The sequence below is a fragment of the Rana temporaria genome, chromosome 3 (assembly GCF_905171775.1).
Source record: "Rana temporaria chromosome 3, aRanTem1.1, whole genome shotgun sequence".
NCBI lineage: Eukaryota > Metazoa > Chordata > Amphibia > Anura > Ranidae > Rana > Rana temporaria.
This window is the reverse complement of record NC_053491.1, coordinates 433,411,111-433,431,224: the sequence shown is the minus strand read 5'-3', so window position 1 is coordinate 433,431,224 and position 20,114 is coordinate 433,411,111. Positions and strand designations below refer to the sequence as shown.

The following is a 20,114-nucleotide window of genomic DNA, read 5'->3' as shown; positions in this document are numbered from 1 at the left end:
TTAACTAGCCTTGCAGGATAAATGTCATTTTTGCATGTGTGCGCTATAATCTGTTTTGTACTGTATTTGGTCTTATAGCAGCACCAGCTTAGATGTATAGCATTTTTAGGGTGTGCCCACCAAGTATCTTTTTGTATTTTGTATAGACCCTGACCAGGTCTCTTGGCTGGAGCACCCCTCCCCCTCTTCATTACCTCACATTAGTGGCCACCAGTGTATAGGAAGAAACCCTTCAGTTCTCCCACATAGAGGAGTATATCTCCCATGGTTGAGACCCAGGTTCTTTCATTCTATTACTAGGGTAGGACCCACTAATTCGGGGTACTTTGTCGCAGTAAGTGGGCTTAGCACTATATGACTATATAGTGTGACCAAACCCCCGTATTTTTGAATATGTTCAGGTGTTTTTAACTAGCCTTGCAGGATAAATGTCATTTTTGCATGTGTGCGCTATAATCTGTTTTGTACTGTATTTGGTCTTATAGCAGCACCAGCTTAGATGTATAGCATTTTTAGGGTGTGCCCACCAAGTATCTTTTTGTATTTTGTATAGACCCTGACCAGGTCTCTTGGCTGGAGCACCCCTCCCCCTCTTCATTACCTCACATTAGTGGCCACCAGTGTATAGGAAGAAACCCTTCAGTTCTCCCACATAGAGGAGTATATCTCCCATGGTTGAGACCCAGGTTCTTTCATTCTATTACTAGGGTAGGACCCACTAATTCGGGGTACTTTGTCGCAGTAAGTGGGCTTAGCACTATATGACTATATAGTGTGACCAAACCCCCGTATTTTTGAATATGTTCAGGTGTTTTTAACTAGCCTTGCAGGATAAATGTCATTTTTGCATGTGTGCGCTATAATCTGTTTTGTACTGTATTTGGTCTTATAGCAGCACCAGCTTAGATGTATAGCATTTTTAGGGTGTGCCCACCAAGTATCTTTTTGTATTTTGTATAGACCCTGACCAGGTCTCTTGGCTGGAGCACCCCTCCCCCTCTTCATTACCTCACATTAGTGGCCACCAGTGTATAGGAAGAAACCCTTCAGTTCTCCCACATAGAGGAGTATATCTCCCATGGTTGAGACCCAGGTTCTTTCATTCTATTACTAGGGTAGGACCCACTAATTCGGGGTACTTTGTCGCAGTAAGTGGGCTTAGCACTATATGACTATATAGTGTGACCAAACCCCCGTATTTTTGAATATGTTCAGGTGTTTTTAACTAGCCTTGCAGGATAAATGTCATTTTTGCATGTGTGCGCTATAATCTGTTTTGTACTGTATTTGGTCTTATAGCAGCACCAGCTTAGATGTATAGCATTTTTAGGGTGTGCCCACCAAGTATCTTTTTGTATTTTGTATAGACCCTGACCAGGTCTCTTGGCTGGAGCACCCCTCCCCCTCTTCATTACCTCACATTAGTGGCCACCAGTGTATAGGAAGAAACCCTTCAGTTCTCCCACATAGAGGAGTATATCTCCCATGGTTGAGACCCAGGTTCTTTCATTCTATTACTAGGGTAGGACCCACTAATTCGGGGTACTTTGTCGCAGTAAGTGGGCTTAGCACTATATGACTATATAGTGTGACCAAACCCCCGTATTTTTGAATATGTTCAGGTGTTTTTAACTAGCCTTGCAGGATAAATGTCATTTTTGCATGTGTGCGCTATAATCTGTTTTGTACTGTATTTGGTCTTATAGCAGCACCAGCTTAGATGTATAGCATTTTTAGGGTGTGCCCACCAAGTATCTTTTTGTATTTTGTATAGACCCTGACCAGGTCTCTTGGCTGGAGCACCCCTCCCCCTCTTCATTACCTCACATTAGTGGCCACCAGTGTATAGGAAGAAACCCTTCAGTTCTCCCACATAGAGGAGTATATCTCCCATGGTTGAGACCCAGGTTCTTTCATTCTATTACTAGGGTAGGACCCACTAATTCGGGGTACTTTGTCGCAGTAAGTGGGCTTAGCACTATATGACTATATAGTGTGACCAAACCCCCGTATTTTTGAATATGTTCAGGTGTTTTTAACTAGCCTTGCAGGATAAATGTCATTTTTGCATGTGTGCGCTATAATCTGTTTTGTACTGTATTTGGTCTTATAGCAGCACCAGCTTAGATGTATAGCATTTTTAGGGTGTGCCCACCAAGTATCTTTTTGTATCTTTTTAACTTAGACAGCACTAAAGGTGGAAAAAAAGTATATAGGTAACTAGCAAAGGATAAATTCGACTTGAGTGCATGACAGCCCTGTGTAAACTACTTCTTCAGTCTTTCCCTAACTTCTTAACATGGTGGAACCCTTGAAATAATTTTATGGTTTGAGGGAATGCCTGCTAAAAGTTACTTTATCTACAACTAATGATACATTAGTGTGATGGTCAGTGGGAGAAATGCTCATTATGCTTGTGGTCATTGGGAATAATTACCCACTTACAGATAGCTAAATAGATCAATGGTGTCAATGAGAACTTATCTGAGAGGTAGAAATGACTTATTGTTCAATGAACCCCTAGCAACCTCTGGAGGAACCCTAGAGTTCCATGAAACACTGTTTGAGAAACCCTGTAATACTGTATAGGTATATGCTATGATGCTTGATATTTTCTGGAGCTGCAGTGTAACTTACCTTAGCTTCTGTCTTCCTTACAGTGTTATGACTTGTTCTTGTATATGCTTTTTGTTTGTTGGTTATCAAGTTTTGCCTGATTCCTTCTGAATAGGCTTAAATTTGAGCCAGTTTGATAAACAGTAATTTAAAATATCGATCAGATGCATCACTCTTCAGGTGTTAAGGCAGCCATGGGTGTTGTGAGTCAATACAACAGCTCGAAGTGGAAATGTATTTGTAACCAATGTTTAGTGTGGATTGAAGAATCTAATGAACAAGTGTAAGAAAGGAAGAAAAACTTCCATTGTTTCCATGATCTGCATGTCTACCATGCAATCTTACTTTGTATCTGTTTTCAACATTTTCAACAAAGGCCCGCTGTGCCATTACCACACTTTTCTGAATGAACCATGCCTTGGGGAGAAAGGTTTTAATGGCAACTGCTCCCCCCTCAAGAATTACCTGCTCAAGGCTCTCCTGTGAGACAAATTGGCTATAAACTGGTAGAATTTTGTTTGAAAAAATAACATTTCCAAATGTTCATTCAATTCTCTACATGATCAAATGTAAAAACAAACAGTGATAATAAGACCAGAATGATAAAAAAAACAAAATTTTTAAACAAATTTTCGCACAAGGGTTATCCACAGAATTAGATACAAGAGGCCTATTTTTACTATCTGATTAAACCACACATGGAGATGGCTAAGAAACACCAACATTTTGATGAAGATCAGATTTGTAACCCAATTCCACACCCAATTCCGGTGTATGGAAAGACTGTTTCACAAACATTGGTCCATTCTTTTACAGAATTGGCATTTAAAATCTACTATTCCCAGTAGGCCCATGTTTTTCTTCCACCAAGCAAAAGTTACGTCCTTCCCAAACCAGACAAGCAACCTGTACCATGTACCAAAGTAAGAAACGCAAATGCCTGACATGTAAGCATGTGCCACGTGGTATAAAAACTTTCCAAGGTAATGGCATAAGCATTCATCATTGATTCTTTTCAAAATTGCTCATTGAAATTTGTCGTATGCTGCTTGACTTGACCATGTGAGTTGCTATATGTCGGTAGAACCATCATAACTTGGTGTGTCAGATTAGGGGAGCATAGAAGGTTCGTAAAAGACAGTAATGTGAAACACAGCATTTCCCAAAATTTCACGGAATTTCATGGAATATCTTCCGATGGTCTGCATGCTATTTCCAACAAACTACCAGTGGCAGAGTCATTCAAAGGATTATGTAAGAGAGAAACATATTGGATTTACACCCTAAACTCTTTATCTCCCAGGAGATCTGAATGAGGAAATATAGATCAATACAGTCATCTAATGGTCTCATGTCAGCGAATATTCTTCTCCCTTGGGTTTCTCTTTTGCATTTAGTGTCTTTTATTTTCATGTGTGATTATTGTCATATCAATTGTTTTTTAATGTATGACCCTTTCATTCCTATCTAATTCTTCCCATTGACAAAATATTTTTTTTTTTGTTTTTTATAATTTCTTTCTCGTAGTTTTTATAATATATATGCTATATATATATTCAACTTCATTATTATTTTGATTGTTAATCCCCACTTTTTGATACGCTTCCACTGACAATTGTTTAGATCAGCCTTTTTCAACCAAGGTGCCTTGAGGTTTCTTTAGGGGTACCTTGGCAAAATGCCAAAAAATTGCCCCAAAATTGTATGCAAGCCTGCAGATGGATAAAGCCTGCCTTTTAGTTACACAAAACCACAGGTTTTCATTGTGCACCATTACAACCTTCTAGCTGCCAGCATCCTAACAACCAATGACCCTCCCCTGCCCCTCTCTGTCTGAGCTGGGGTCACATTAGCTGAGTGATGGAGAAAAACTGAGAGAGAAGAGAAACATTGGAATACTAGTCTGTACCAGTGTGAAAAAGTGTATTAGATTTGCAAGAATAATATTGGTTGTCCTACGTGTGTGGATGTTCATGTATTTTGCAAAATTATTACAATAGTTTTTACCAGAGCTTTTTTTCTCCGAAAATAGGTGCAGGAACTCAACCACGACCCCGTTCAGATTTCACAAACAGTAGAAGGGTCTTAAAGGGGCATTAAATACCAGGATTGCATTACATACAGAGTGCAGCGTTCAGGGGGTTACACACAGAGTGTAGAGCTGTCACTTGTAAACACAGAAACTAGACTTCTGTGTTTACAAGTGATTGTGGTGAGCAGGCATCAAAGGGTCTGAGCCAGAGGTGGTGGAACTGAGTTCCCCCAAGTTCCCCCTGAAAAAAAGCCCTGGTTTTTACATTTTACAATGTTTTTTTTTTTTTTGCTATGCATTTGAGCCTGGGTATGCCCAATAGGCTATGTTATGTACTGTTAACTTTGAAACCTGTAATAAATATAATTTTCAAAAAACAAAAAAAATGGGGTGCTTTGAGTCCATAATTTTAGAAGGTGCCCTCAGATTGTCCATACATTTAAAGGGTGCCTTGACTGAAAAAAGTTAAGAAACAGTGGTTTAGATCATTAGAACCCTCTTGTTCCTTCTGTATTGAATTGTATTGTAACTGTACTGTCTGCTCTCATGTTGTAAAGTGCTGTGCAAACTGTTGGTGCTACATATATCCTATATAATAACAATGAAAGATATTCATAATGTTGCTTAGTAGTAGATCATTACCAAATGTATTTATTTGTATCCATTTGGTGCATGAAGCAATCTCTTTTTTATCATTATCATTTTATCTTCACTGTTTGTTTTTAAAATTTGATCATGTATTAGTGGTGCTTCACCTTGTAGTCTCATTTTCAGAAGTTTTTAATGTTACAGAAATTGCACCACAATATAGCATATATACTAATAAGAACAATTGCATGGAGCAGATCTGTTTGACAGACTCCGCTTGCTTAGCGGGGATCGCTCTGCTGATCCCCGCTGAGCAGGCAGATAACAGGTCCGTTTCCGCTCACTGTGCATGCACGGACCTGTCAGAGTCCCGCTCTTCTCTATGGGGAGATGGGATGAAAATGGGCTGCCAATTAATTTTCAGTCAATCCCATCTGATCCGCCAGGCGAATGTTAAATAGAACCACCATCGATCTAGATTTGGCAGAAAGAACTGGATCGAATAGCGGCGGATGTCAGTAGACATGTGTCTGCTGACATCCGCTGTGCTATAGGGGTGAAGGGAGGGTCTAATCAGGTCTGCCTGAAAAACGGACAGGTGGATTTGATCAGATAGCCCATGTAAAAGGGGCTTTAGGTGCAGCCAAAACATATGCACAAGTCTCTGTGGCGCAATCGGTTAGCGCGTTCGGCTGTTAACCGAAAGGTTGGTGGTTCAAGCCCACCCAGGGACGCTAATCTATTGTTAAATCAGATAAGTAATCATTATAACCTCTTCATTTTATTTAAAAGAAAAACTCCCATAAGTATTTTAGTATGTATATAACAATATTACAATGTAAAGCAGATGATAACGTGTTTGAACAAAAAGCTCATTACTAAGGAAGCTACCCTATATTTAGGCAATACACCACATAGTACTATTCAACCACATTGCAATTTAGAAATATTCTGTTCTTAAACTCCTAGGCCCCTTTCACACTGGGGCAGGACGTGCAGTGGCGGTATAGCGCCGCTAAAAATAGCCGCGCTATACCGTCTGAATTTCGGCCGCTAGCGGTGTGGTATTAACCCCCGCTAACGGCTGAAAAAGGGTTAATACCGCCCGCAATGCACCTCTGCAGAGGCGCATTGACGGCGGTATTACCGCGGTTTCCCTTTTTTTTAATGGGATGGAGCGGTAAACACACCGCTCCTCTCACCGCTCCAAAGATGCTGCTTGCAGGAGTTTTTTTTTTCTCGCCAGTGCATCGCCTCAGTGTGAAAGTGTGTGGTAATATTTCTTTATTACCTGGCTAATAGGGATGAGCCCGATGTTTGAATCGAACATACCACAAATAAACCAAACATATGGGGCGTGAGCAGAAAATGTGAGCCCCGCCAAATGCCCCATAATGCACTGCGAGATCGCAGTGCATTGACGTCTGTTGATTGGCCAAAGCATGCACCTGACCTGCATGCTTTGGCCAATCACAGCGCACTTTGCTTGCGAGAGCCAATATATATATATATACACAGTCTAGTATATGTATATATATATATATATATATATAAATATATATATATATATATACTCTGCATTTAGTGTAGACTAGATATTCAGTGTAGACTCTATATTCAGTCAGTGCAAGCACGGTAGTAATTTTAGACGCAACTTCCGGTTCGTGGTAATCAGTGACGCAATTTTCGTCTCTGTGAAACGCATGCCATACAGCGGCGATCTCGGATGTTTTTTCTGAAGCCTGTAAGTGGTGCCTTAAATGCACTGGATAACTTATGTTTAGCGGTGTTTCACTGAGTTTTCTCTCTGTTTTTGTATCTATGGTGCGTGGTATATCCTTCCTGCCGTAAAGTATTTTCTTGGAAAGAGCTTTTATGAGGAACCATTCTGCACATCCCCAGATCATTAGATCACTGCTTTATGTAATCGCAGACTGCAAAGCTGAGGATCCATTATTTTTGGTGAGTGTGGTCACCAAAGGGGGAATCACCTTACTTTTGTGGAAGCACCAGAGTCATACTGTTTGATATAGACTGCTAGCGCTGCTCCATATTCTTTATAACGTTTAAGGTTGTAGCACCTTTTGTGCAGCAGCTGTAGTCTCTTATATATATTTGCACTTTAGCGCATGTTTTTCAATTAGATTTAGTGTAGTATATATAACACTGAATATAACAGTATATTGAAGTGGTTATGGGGAACCAAGTGGCAATTTATTTTTTTAAATGGCGTAGGGGTCCCCCCAAAATCCATACCAGGCCCTTCAGGTCCTTTTTAGGAGCCATTAATAGCATTTAACAGAAATAGACATAGATATTTATAGTCAGATTACAGTCAAATAATATGCAACAGAGCAGTCTCAAAGTCCTTTTAAGAGAGTAGGGGGATTTTATGAATTATCTGAAATGCTTACGCTCTAGTAAAAAAGGGTTCAACCCAACATGGGCTCAAAGCCACAAGCCTGAGATTATGAGTCTCATGCTCTACCGATTGAACTAGCTGGGCAAATGGCAAATGCAATATTTTCACTTTTACATGTCTTGCTGCCCAGGCCAATATTTAGCTTTTAGCTCGGTCACACTTTGCCAATTTCTCAGTCATGCAACGCTGTACTGAAATGAAATTTCTAGACAGATAGATATTTTATTTGGATGTATTTAAAGTGTAAGTCCATCCTGAAGCTAAAATCCCTGCATCTACAGACATCCACATTCTAAGACTCACAGCATCTCCCCACAGGGAAGAAGGAAGCTTACTGAGGAGGAAGAGAAAGTGAGAAATTCAGACAAAGAAAAAAACATTTAGAAGGAAAATCGAAGAAAACGGTAAGTGAACCAACAATGCACTAGTTTAAAGTAACCTATTTAGAAAACAAAAAAATAACCTTTACATTCCCTTAAATTGAGTATAATTAAGTTCAGCCCTTTACAACAGTCCAAAGTTCTCATGTTGCCCCTTAAAGGGGTTGTAAAGGTTTGTTTTTTATTTTCTAAATAGGTTACTTTAGGCTAGTACATTGTTGGTTCACTTACCTTTTCTTTCAATTTCCCTTCTAAATGTTTTTTTTCTTTGTTTTCTTTGTCTGAATTTCTCACTTCCTGTTCCTCCTCAGTAAGGTGTTCAGTAAGCTGTTCTAAATAACTTTCCACCGCTCAGATGATGGTGGAAAGCTTACTGAAGAGAAACAGGAAGTGAGAAATTCAAACAAAGAAAAACAACATTTAGAAGGGAAATCATTGGAAAAGGTAAGTGAACCAACAATGCACAAGCTTAAAGGAACCAATTTAGAAAATAAAAGACAAACTTTTACAACCCCTTTAAGAAAACATTGCCCACCCCTTGGTTAGAACAAAACAACAATTCCCATACCGGGAGTCGAACCCGGGCCGCCTGGGTGAAAACCAGGAATCCTAACCGCTAGACCATATGGGAATGATGATTGACACTGCTGTGAAAAGCTCAGAGGTCATAATAAGTGATATATCATACATACAACAGTTGCAGTTTGGCAAATGTTATTAAAGTTCAGATTTACAAATTACAAAAGTAATACAAACCCGATCTAAATCACTATTTTCGAAGTCAAAACTCCAGGGATTGACAAAGAATTGGCAAAAAGGGCTGGATACTGACCTGGGGGACATATACCAAAGAAAAAAATGCAATTCCTTTAACCACTTCAGCTACGGAAGGTTTTACCCATTTCCGACCAGGCCATTTTTTGCGAAACGGCACTGAGTTGCTTTAACTGACAATTGCGCGGTCGTGCGAAGCTGTACCCAAATAAAATTGATGTCCTTTTTCCCCACAAATAGAGATTTCTTTTGGTAGCATTTGATCAGCACTTTTTTCTATAAAATATTCCCAATTAAAAAAAAATGTCTTCATCAAATTAGGCCAATATGTATTCTGCTACATATTTTTGGTAAAAAAATCCCAATAAGCGCATATTTATTTGTTTGTGCAAAAGTTATAGAGTCCAAAAACTATGGGACAGATTTAGAGACTTTTTTATTGTTTTTACTAGTAATGGTGGTGATCAGTGATTTTTAGCGGGACTGCGACATTGCGGCGAGCAAATTGTACACTAAGTGACACTTTTTGGTGACCAGTGACACAAATACCGCAATCAGTGCTAAAAAAAAATGCACTGATCACTGTATAAATGACACTGGCAAAGAAGGGGTTAACACCAGGGACAATCAAGGGGTTAAGCGTGTGCCTGGGAGGTTCTTTCTAACTGTGTGGGGGAGGGACAGACTGGAGAAAAAGAGATTGTGTTTCAGCTTAGCTCCCTGACAGATCAGCATTTTGCCTCACAGAGGGGGTGGCGCGTGCGCACCCCCTACACCATGTGCATGAAATCACGTACAGGTACGTGATTTTGCACAGCCGGGCTGCCCTGCCGCAGTACGTATACGGTGGGCAGTCCGGAAGCAGTTAAATAACATGCTTGGGGGATGCCTTAACCCTTTCACTGCCAAGTCTATACGCCTTATGGACCTACAGAGGTGCCCGCAGGTAGCCACATTAGTCAGTACGGCCTACGGACCTCCTTTCTCCCTTGCCTATAAGCTTTTGGTCACTTCAATGACCATAAGCTTATATCACAATTCTATAACTCTGATCGGCGGATTACAACTCACTGATTAGAGTTATTAACCCCTAATGTGACCATCCCCTCCCACCCATGCCGCCCCTTCCCTGCCCCCTGTTTCTCCACCCCGCTGCACCCTTCCATCTAAAACTGCCCCCCACTCTCCTCCCCTTCACTCCGTTCTCCCCCCAGCACTGATTACCCCCTCTCCACCTGACTCGACAACCCACTCCTTGCAGCCACCATCATTATCCGGCAACCCTCCTCACCCCCCAAAAAGCTTGATGTTAAAAGACTGTAAAAAAAATAAAAAGTAAAAAAAAAACTCACGGACATAGTAAGATCCCCAGGTCCACCCACACTCACCCCTCCACGGTGACGGTCCCCCCCCCACACTCGCCCCTCCACGAATACCTCAGCTTCTCCTCCCAGCCACCCCAATCCATCCTGATTATCCAGAAGGAGAAGCTGGAAGTTGATAGCGAATATTAAATTGGCTATTGTCACAAATGGGTGGGTTCAGGGTACAGTGCTCTGTGCCCTGAGCCCAACCTTTAAAAAAAACGAGTCCAGTGCTCCAGCACCCCTAATGGACCGGCCGGTCCTGTTAAGACCCCTTTCACATGGAGCAGATTCTGTCAAGCAGATCTGCCTGCATAGCGGGGGATCTGTCTGCTGATCCCTGCTGAGCAGGCAGATGACAGGTACGTGACCACCTGTCCAGTTCCTTCAGATACCATCCAATTAGATCTGCTACATGGATGGGGAATGGAATCCCCATCCATCTGTTTTTTAGCAGACTGGATTGAATTCAGGTGGGTGTAAATGGACACATGTACATTTCCATTGGGCCCGCCTGAAAAACAGACAGACCCGATCGGTGTACTTGTGTGAAAGGAGCCTAAGGCCTTGTTCACACAGGGCATAGACAGCGTACCTTTACAAGGATGCACAGGTGTTCCGTGAAGCTCTGTGCAGGCCATCCCATTGATGTCATTTGGGATGTAGCACCTGCACCAACAGAGCCATTGCTTCCACTTTTACATCCATGTAGGTCCGCATGCATGTCCCTGAGCTTACACTGTCTGCATTCGGGGTCATGTACCCACACCCTGATGGATGTCAAATTGGGAACAGCAGCTGTGCCTGTGCAGCCATTGCATCCAAATTTACATAAATGGGCTTGCCTGTATGGGGATGCATCCCTGTGCGGGTAAACATGGCCCTCCATGGGCGTACACTTTAGTAGGCCACATGTGAATGATGCTTTAGTACTAATAGCAGGAATTTTGTAAGTTATGTTGAGTAATTTTAATGATTTTAGTGTATTTTTTGTAAAAATAGCAATATTATGAACATTTGCACAATTATTGCAGGGCCCAAAAAATCAGCATTTTCTTTTATTCTACTGGTCATTTGCTTTTAGAAAATGTCTAGGGTCTTTTCAAATTCTGAAAGCTGTAAGTGAAAAATGAAAAACCGCCAGATTTTTTAAGAAATTTTTGGGTACGTTCGATTTTCACCATTTTCCAAAAAGGTGCAAATGTAAAATTTTAATTGATATGTGTTATTTATTAACTCCATACAGATTACGTTTTTATATTTAGTAGGGATTTAGCTGAAATTTAGTAAAATTTGCTGTTTTTATCTGCTAATTATGGGTTTAGTGTATTTTTTGCGAATATATTGGTTTGATAAACATTTGGGCAAATACCACAGGGTCTAAAAAATCAGTAGCATCTTTTTATTCTAGAGGTCATATGCTTTCAGAAAATATGTGGCCTTTCACAAATTCTTAAAGCTGTAAGGGGAAAATGAAAACCTTCAGTTTTTTTAGAAAATTTGGATATTTACACTTTTGCATCTGTTCAATTTTCACCATTTCGCAAAAAGGCGCAATTTAAAAGTTACAAATATTTGTGGTTTATTAACTCAATGCAGGTTTCGCTTTTATATTTAGTAGGAATTTTGTAAAAATGTCTGTGTTTTTATCTGCTAATAATGGTTTTAGTGTATTTTTAGTAAATATATTGGTTTGACAAACATTTGCACAAATACCGCAAGGTCTAAAAAATCAGTAGCACCTTTTTTTTTATTCTACTGATCATGTGCTTGCAGAAAATATATGATTTGGTAGGTCTTTCACAAATTCTGAAAGCTATAAGTGATAAATAAAAAAGCAAAGGAAAAAATGCAAAAATGATCTGACCACCTAAATGTACAAAATGGAGCACAGGGCCTGGCAGCAAAAGGGTTAAAGTAGAACTATAGGCAAAACCACTTTTTTTTGTTTTGGATTGAGCACAGGAAGGTTATAACCCCTGTCAGATTTTTTTTATTGTGGAGATTTCCCTTCACTTCATGTCCCAAAGCCAAACAGGAAGTGAGGGGAAATCCCTGCAAATTAATAAAATGCCTTGGGGACCCCCAGGCAGTAGTGTATTTAGGTTTTGTGCTGCCCTAGGCCTGACTAAACTCATGTATCCCAACTTTAAATATGACCCACCCCTTCCTGTCATGGCCACACCCCTTGCTGTTTAAGACCCACCCTAAAATTTTCAAGTGGGGACACTAGTTCGAATGATAGGACAGTCAAAATTAGAAGCGGCGCCCCCATCCCCACAGTTGCAGAATGCCACTCCCCCTTTTAGGAAGCAGTGCGGCCACATTACGGGGGTGCTAGACTAATTTGCCTCTCAGCACAGTCCGCCCCATTAGACTGGCGCTACACTAACAGTGTAGCGCAAAAGCCGGCAGGGAATCTTTCCGTGCTGCCCCCTGCAAAGTGCTGCCTTAGACCTTGGCCTTGTCGGCCTAGGCCTGGATACAGCGTTGCCCCCAGGTCACCAGAACTAGCATCCCCATTGGAAGATTTCCCCTATAAATTTTCTGGGGACAACCCAAAATTTTGGATTTTCTTTTACTTTCAATGATAATGGTAAAGAGGACAAATTGAGAGGGTGAATCTCCTTAACTGGGGCACAGACAGCAATACAAACTGACAGGTGTTTTAATCCCTCTATGATTGATTACCAACCCAAAAATAAATTGCAATAGGTAATTTTTGCCAAAATAATTTTTGTGTAGAAGTAATAATTGAGCGTTGAAATCAGAAGCAATACAGCCAAAACTTTTGTTATACAGTATATAAGCATTGTAAAACAAAAAAGCTAAAGCTAACAATGTCAAATAAATTGCTAAATAGGGACAAATATCGATAGCCATTTCGCTACAGCAGCAAGATTCCTGATTCTTTCACTACTGCGCTTATTGACCTGCTTTGTAATTAAAGGGGTCATGGGTATCTGGTGAGTGGGCTCTACACTCACTTCCCACTGGGTGATATATATGAAGTTTTACTCAGTGGTGAAAGTGCACAGATGGACTTTTTCTGATGAAATATTCATTTTTTTGTTCACTATTGTATTTTTTATGACCATTTTACACTATTATATCTGCACTGTGTCATTGCACTTTCAATTACTATGTGACATTTCTGTCAAATTTATGGTTTTGCACTTAATACTGGCTTAGCATAGCCAACTAAATATACCAGCGCCCCCTGTATTTTTATACATTCTTCACCATTCATAGTTAGCACATTGTACTTTCTTTAGGTGATCAGCTTTTTTCTCTTAATATTTATTTTGTAATTATTCCATATTGCAAAGTTATTTTTCTTTATGTTCCACTTTGCATTGGTCTATCACATAAAATCCCAATAAAATATGTTTACATTTTTGGATGTAACATGAAAAAATTTGAGAAATTTCAAGAAGTGTGAATACTTTTTCAAGGCATTGTAAGTCATGAGGTACTGAGGATAATATAGTTGTGATGTCACACATAAACCATTTGAAATCCATTTGAGTTGGATGATCTTCTAATTTTAGCATGATGTGTTTAGTGTCATGCAAATATGTGGGGACACCAAGAGTTGAAATAATTTATTATTGTTGTAAAATCTCTTGGTGTCCAGACTACCCACTTATCTTCGTGACACTAAACACATCATACTAAAATTAGATCATCCATTGCAAAAGGTTTATGTGTGACATCACAACCTTATTATCATCAGTACCTCATGACTTTGGTTTGGAGTTGGTATTACTTGGATTTATATAGTGCCTACTCCATAGATCGCAAACTTTATATTGATGAGTATCCATTAGCTAACACACAATTCGGTTCATTCCTCACAGTCCCTACCTTTTAGATTGTAAGCTTGCAGGAGCAGGGCTTCTCTAACCCTCTTGTTTTGAATTGTACTGTTGGTGTAGTGTCTCCCTGCATTGTAAAGCGCTGCGCAAACTGTTGGCGCTATATAAATCCTGTATAATAATAATAATAATAATAATTTCTCTTTGTTTGCTGGGGACTCTGCTACTTTCAGAGATGTGGAGCTTCAATGGGAACCAAAGTTGTGCCCACTTAAGCCAATCTATATATGGGTTGGTTGGAGGAGTGCCAGGTCTAATGGGGTTATGGTATTGGTTTTATAGGAGGCACATAGACCTTTCTAACCTCATGGATTCAACAAATAAGTCCCGCAGAGAAACAAGTCAAAAACAGACTGGCATGGTGCAGTGTTTGCTTCCATCTATAGGCAGAAAAAAATTGTTTATCAAATATTGGGAAGTCAAAATTCCTCAAACTGTCCTTTAACATTCACCATGGCACATAGATTTATTTTCCAAAGTAGCTTTCACTAATTTTATAAGTCGTTCACTGCTAATATGTGTGAATGTATCAGATTACTTGTACCTATCCTAGTGTTTATTGCAGTTTTCCTTTGTGCTGCCTAACAGTTAAGTATGAAATCTTTTTTTGTTTAATTGCACAGTACAGCTTATCTGAAAGGCATTTTGAATCAGAACTTAATTTATTATCATACAGTATATTATGCAAAGCTAAATTGAACTTTTTAGCAGCCATTTATAGTACTTAAAGGGGAGTTCCAGCCTTTTTTTAGGCTTATGAAAAGTCGGCAGCTCCAAAAAGTTTAGCTGCTGACTTTTAATAAACAGACACTTACCTGCTCCATGGTCACGCGGCCTCCCAGAGCTCTGTTTCTCTCCCCCCGCCTCCATTCATAGTGTGGGCACTCGGCCATGACAGCTTTTGGCTTCACGGCCGGGCACTCACTGTGCATGCGCGAGTCGCGCTGCACTCTATGAATGGACAGGCGATCTCCTGGGACCTGTCACAAGTCCGGAGATTGACTAAAGGGAGGGGCAAAGGCTGTCCCTGGGCGGAAGAAGGAAGTGGGAGAGGAAGTCCCACTCCTACCGAAGCCCCTAATCCCCCCCAAAAAATGACATGCCAAATGTGGCATGTAAGGGAGTGAGGAGTGATTAACCACTTGCCGACCTGCCGCCGCAGTTTTACGGCGGCAGGTCAGCTCTCCTGATAGGTGTCCCTAATGGAGGCTACCGCAATTTGTATGCTGGTCAATACATCGCCGCTAATCCCCAGCTGTCCCTTGCCAGAGATTGGAAACCAATTACAGAACCAATGTTCTGTCCTCGCTTCACGCAGACACGGCAGTCCAAATTCCTACGGCGACTGGTGTTGTGGAGAAACCCCTCTGTATCCACGAGTACAACCTTAACATGGGAGGGGTGGACCAGTGACCAGTTGTTGGCGCCGTACCTAATTGCCCGTAAGGCCAGAAGCTGGTACAAAAAAGTGTCTGTTTATTTGTTTCAATTGGCTTTGCTGAATGCTCATGTGCTATACAGAGCTTAAGGACGAACTGGATCCTTCCTAAAATTCCAGGAGGAGATCGTCGCAGCCCTTCTGTTTCCAGACGGTGCTGTGCCCCACCTTCCCAACGCAAATGCAGTGAGCCGGCTGTATGGGGAACACAGGGGAAGATTCATTTTAGAACTGATCAATCTCCAGGCCCAGGTCAATGAAATCTGGCCTGGACCTGGTGATCACTCCTGGCCAATGGTTGTCTTCCCCTGTCTCTGTAAACATTGACAGGGGAAGTGATGTTCTCTCCCTCGTGTCTGTCTTTTTGTTCCAGACCGAGAGGAGAGAACATCTAAAACGTGAGTTGCACAACACTACACTGACACCAGGTCACGTAGGCACACAATTCACCCCCGATCACCCCCCAATTAACCCCTTCACTGCCTGTCACCGTGTCACCCAGTACAGCAATCAGATTTTATTTTGATCGCTGTACTAAAGTCATTAGTGACTAAAATAATTGTTAGGGTAATTAGTCTTAGGCCCTAATAGGTCTAGGGACTCCCCTAATCCCCCCAATAAAGGTTTAACCCCTTGGTTACCCCCTGTCACCAGTGATCACAGTATAAGTGTCACGGGTGACACAGTTTAGCTAGTTTATTTTTTAAAGCGTCAAGGCACCCGCCATATTTTTCCCAATAAAGTTTTAACACCCTGATCGCCCGGCGGGTGATCAAAGTTTGGTTTTAGCACCAGATAGGGTCTGCGTCACCCCAGGCAGTGTCAGATTAGTGCCAAGTAGCGCTAACACCCACGCACGCACCATACGCCTCCCTTAGTGGTATAGTATCTGAACAGATTTATACCTGATCTGATCAGATCTATACTAGCGTCCCCTGCAGTTTAGGGTTCCCAAAAACGCATTGTTAGCGGGATCAGCCCAGATACCTGCTAGCACCTGCGTTTAGCCTCTTCGACCAGCCCAACCTAGCCCACCCAAGTGCAGTATCGATCGATCGAACGATCACTATCACAAAACACAAAAACACATAACTGCAGCGTTTGCAGAGTCAGGCCTGATCTCTGCAATCGCTAACAGTTTTTTGGTAGCGTTTGACTCAGTCGCTGACAGGTCAGGTGCTTTTTTACCTGTGAATCTTACTACTGTACCCCTGAATTTAGAGCCCAAAATGGCAAATCGAAGGTACAGTAGTAAAGAGGCCTACACGTTTCTGAGCATGACAGATAGTGAGGAGGAGGTACGATCCTGTAGACGACATCGGCTCCCTGACAGATAGCTCTGACGATGAATCTTCTGCTGTCACTGAGGTGCAAGAACCGCAGGGCTCTCGTATGGAGCAGAAAAGTACTAGCGCCGCTTTTCCTTCTGGTGAACTGGCACTAGGGTACAGCACCACATAGTCCTAGGCACACTAACACAGGGTCTCGGAAGATGTGATGGCCATCACATTTTGAGAGACCATAATCTGCAACGTTCAGTTTACAGTTTTTTTTACAGTTTTTATAAAAGTGAAAAAAGTGGGAAAAATAAAAAAACTCACACAAAAACACAAAAAAATATAAAATAAAAAATCCAAAAATAGTTGTGGTTGTATTTTTCTCCTCTCTCTTTATTGTTCTCTCTTATGTTCACTCTCTACTGTCCACTCACTATTGTTCTATATCTATTGTTCTCTCTATTTTTACTATGTTTTATTGTATTTGCTTTGCAGGTATGGTATGTTATACTGTAATGTTTGTTTTATTGTTAACCATCATTTGCTTAGCAGGTACGCCATTCAGTTGCAGCGCGGATTTATTTAGCGTGACAGCAACAGCGTTTGTTCCCACGATACATAAAGCCACGACTCCAACGCTGTAGTATTTCACCACTACAGTTAAAAAAAGAGCATATATGCCGAAGCATGGGGGCATTAGGGGCGAAGGAGCGATTTTGCTCCTAATGCCACGTACATATGGTCGAAATTCCGACGGAGGCTTGCCCGAGGAAAAGTTTGACCGTGTGTACGCGGCATAACTTTTTATACCGCGTACATACGGTCGAAATTCCAACGGAGGCTTGCCCATGGAAAAGTTTTACCGTGTGTATACCCACCAATCAATCTCTTTTTTCGTTCAGCCAACAGGCTGCATGAAAAAAAAGATTACAATACATGTCCAACATGTCCAAGAACCATCAACGTATGGTATGTTGCTGGACTTTGAATGGTTATACCAGAATGATGCCTGCGGGTTTAGGTATCATCTAGGTATCATTCTTTTCAGCCAGCGGTTGACTTTCATGTAAAAGCAATCCTAGCGGCTAATTAGCCTCTAGACTGCTTTTACAAGCAGTGGGAGGGAATGTCCCCCCCTGGATATAAACAGCGCCATTGGGAAAGTGGGAAAACATTTTATCACACCGATCTTGGTGTGGTCAGATGCTTTGAGGGCAGAGGAGAGATCTAGGGTCTAATAGACCCCAATTTTTTCAAAAAAGAGTACCTGTCACTAACTATTGCTATCATAGGGGATATTTACATCCCCTAAGATAACAATACAAATGATAAAAAAAAAAAAAAGGAAGGAACAGTTTAAAATAAAAAAAAAAAGGAAAATAAATAATAATAAAAAAAAAGCACCCCTGTCCCCCCCTGCTCTCGCGCAAAGGCAAACGTAAGCATCAGTCTGGCGTCATAAGTAAACATCAATTGTACCATGCATGTGAGGTATCACCGTGAAGGTCAGATCGAGGGCAGTAATTTTAGCAGTAGACCTCCTCTGTAAATCTAATGTGGTAACCTGTAGAGGCTTTTAAAGGCTTTTAAAAATGTATGTAGTTTGTCGCCACTGCGCATTTGTGCGCAATTTTAAAGCATGTCGTGTTTGGTATCCATGTACTCGGCCTAAGATCATCTTTTTCATTTCATCAAACATTTGGGCAATATAGTGTGTTTTAGTGCATTAAAATAAAAAAATATGTATTTTTGTCCCAAAAAATGCGTTTGAAAAATCGTTGCGCAAATACTGCATGGGAAAAAAATGCAAAACCCACCATTTTAATCTGTAGGGCCTTTGCTTTAAAATAATATATAATGTTTGGGGGTTCAACGCAATTTTCTTGCAAAAAAAAAAATATGTCTTCATGTAAACAAAAAGTGTCAGGCCTCGTACACACGACAGAGTTTCTCGGCAGAATTCACCGAGAAACTCGGTCAAAACCCGGATTCTGCCGAGAAACTCTGTCGTCTGTACAGTTTTGGCTCGATGGAGCCGCCGAGGAACTCGACGAGAAAATAGAGAACATGTTCTCTATTTTCTCGTTGTCCTCGTTCTTCTATGGGAGAAGCCGGCCCGCCGAGCTCCTCGGCGGCTTCATCCCAAAACTCGACGAGGAACTCGACGTGCCAAGCACGTCGAGTTCCTCTGTCGTGTGTACGGGGCCTCAGAAAGGGCTTTGTCTTCAAGTGGTTAGAAGAGTGGGTGATGTATGACATAAGCTTCTAAATGTTGTGCATAAAATGCCAGGACAGTTCAAACCCCCCAAATGACCCCATTTTGGAAAGTAGACACCCCAAGCTATTTGCTGAGAGGCATGTCGAGTCCATGGAATATTTTATATTTTGACACAAGTTGCGGGAAAGAGAATTAATATATATTTTTTTTTTAACAAAGTTATCACTAAATGATATATTGCTCAAACATGCCATGGGCATTTGTGGAATTACACCCCATAATACATTCTGTTACTTCTCCTGAGTACGGGGATACCACATGTGTGAGATATTTTGGGAGCCTAGCCGCGTATGGGACCCCAAAAACCAAGCACCGCCTTCAGGCTTTCTAAGGATGTCAATTTTTTATTTCACTCACCAGATGGCACAAACCCCCCCCAAATGACCCCATTTTGGAAAGTAGACACACCAACCTATTTGCTGAGAGGTATGGTGAGTATTTTGTAGATCTTGCTTTTTGTCACAAAGATTTGATAATTGAAAAAATAAAAAAATAATATCTTTCTTAATTTTCAAAAATAAATGAGCGCTGTAAAATACTCACCATGCCTCTCAGAAAATAGCTTGGGTGTCTACTTTCCAAAATGGGGTCATTTGGGGGGTTTTGTGCCATCTGGGCATTCCATGGCCTCCGAAACTGTGATAGGCAGTGAGGAGTGAAATCAAAAATTTGCGCCCTTAGAAATTCTGAAGGCGGTGCTTGGTTTTCGGGGTCCCGTACACGGCTAGGCTCCCAAAAAGTCTCACACATGTGGTATCCCCATACTCGGGAGAAGCAGTAGAATGTATTTTGGGGTGTAATTCCACATATGCCCATGGGATGTGTGAGCAATATATCATTTAGTGACAAATCACCCAGAGGCGATTCAGTTCGCATGTGTTGCGCTATATAAGTTTCTCACTCACTTTGTGCAAAAAAATAAAAAATTGTCATATTCCCGCAACTTGTGGCAAAATATAAAATATTCCATGGACTCAACATGCCTCTCAGCAAATAGCTTGGGGTGTCTACTTTCCAAAATAGGGTCATGTGGGGTTGTGCTATTTGGGCATTTTATGGCCTTCAAA

The 20,114-nt window shown here is 41.1% G+C and overlaps 2 non-coding genes across 2 annotated transcripts; one reads left to right on the top strand and one right to left on the bottom strand.

Moving 5' to 3' along the window:
* The first annotated feature begins 5,896 nt into the window (after positions 1-5,896).
* On the top strand, positions 5,897-5,970 carry TRNAN-GUU. The gene has a single exon. It is a non-coding gene; the product is annotated as a tRNA-Asn (tRNA).
* Positions 5,971-8,597: 2,627 nt separating this feature from the next.
* Positions 8,598-8,669, bottom strand: TRNAE-UUC. Its single transcript has one exon. It is a non-coding gene; the product is annotated as a tRNA-Glu (tRNA).
* Between the last annotated feature and the right edge of the window lie 11,445 nt (positions 8,670-20,114).